Genomic DNA, 1,468 nt, shown 5'->3' with positions numbered 1-1,468 from the left:
GTATGGGTTGAAGCAGGCACCTAGGGCTTGGTATGAAAGACTCACTCAATTTCTTGTTGGACAAGGGTACAGGAAAGGAGGTACAGACAAGACTTTGTTTGTAAAAGACGAAAATGGGAGACTGATGATTGCCCAGATATATGTTGATGACATTGTTTTTGGTGGGATGTTGAACAAGATGGTTCAACATTTCATTCATCAGATGCAGTCAGAGTTTGAAATGAGCTTAGTTGGTGAATTGACTTATTTCCTTGGACTTCAAGTTAAACAAATGGAGGATACAATCTTCATTTCACAGTGTAAGTATGCCAAGAACATTGTGAAGAAATTTGGCTTGGATAATGGTGGTCACAAGAACATTTGAAGCTGACTAAGGATGGAAGTGGTATATTTGTTGATCAAAGCATGTACATGAGTATGATAGGGAGTTTACTTTATCTTACTGCAAGCAGGCCAGATATCACCTTTGTTGTAGGTGTGTGTGCAAGGTATCAAGCTGAACCAAAGATGAGTCATCTCACTCAGGTGAAGAGAATACTGAAGTATATCAATAGCACAAGTGACTATGGTATTTTATACTCATCCTGTGAAAACACTATGATGATAGGGTACTGTGATGCTGATTGGGCTGGAAGTGTTGATGACAGGAAAAGTACCTCAGGAGGCTATTTCTTTCTAGGAAATAATCTGATTTCCTGGTTTAGTAAGAAACAGAATTGTGTGTCTCTATCTACTGCTGAAGCTGAATACATATCAGCTGGGAGTAGCTGTTCTCAACTTGTTTGGATGAAACAGATGCTGAAGGAGTATAATGTGGAACAAGATGATCTGACCTTATACTGTGACAATCTAAGTGCTATCAACATTTCCAAAAATCCTATTCAACATAGCAGAACAAAGCACATTGATATTCGGCATAATTTCATCAGAGATCTTGTTAAAGAAAAGTTTGTGACACTTGAGTATGTAGACACAGAGGAGCAACTGGCAGATATTTTTACTAAGGCTTTGGATGCTAGACAATTTGAAAATCTAAGAGGCAAGTTGGGAATTTGCCTGCATGAGGAAGCCTAATTGATGACGGTGCATCAACATTAGTTTTTAGTCGCATTTATGTCTTTATTATAGCATTTAGAGAGTCAACTGCAATGAATTCATGGTGAAATCAAGCCAAAACAGGAACAAGAGCTCAAAAGAAGAAATATGGAGAAAACAAGAAAATTTTTCCTAAGTACAAAGCATCGTGCCACGTTTATCTCTTTCGTGGCACGTTTGATGAAGCGTGGGACAAAGATGCATCTCTGGAAATTTTGTGGCACGAAGCAATATGCAACGTGCCACGATGGTTGATTTTGTCTGCTGCCACGTAGGATTAATGAGCCATCGTGCCACGACCAGCCCGTAACGTGGCACGATGATGGGCTTTTTCTGAAACCCTAATTTCTTTCTATAAATATCCAGCTGCTAG

The 1,468-nt window shown here is 39.2% G+C and overlaps 1 pseudogene; it reads left to right on the top strand.

Annotated features, from left to right (window-relative positions):
• Positions 1–417: 417 nt before the first annotated feature.
• Positions 418–1,074, top strand: LOC146915007 (secreted RxLR effector protein 161 pseudogene; annotated as a pseudogene).
• The last annotated feature ends 394 nt before the right edge of the window (positions 1,075–1,468 follow it).

This window comes from Medicago sativa, chromosome 6, assembly GCF_051527215.1.
Source record: "Medicago sativa cultivar Bolivia chromosome 6, Bolivia_mono, whole genome shotgun sequence".
NCBI classification, from domain to species: Eukaryota; Viridiplantae; Streptophyta; class Magnoliopsida; order Fabales; family Fabaceae; genus Medicago; species Medicago sativa.
This window is presented reverse-complemented; position numbering and strand designations above follow the sequence as displayed.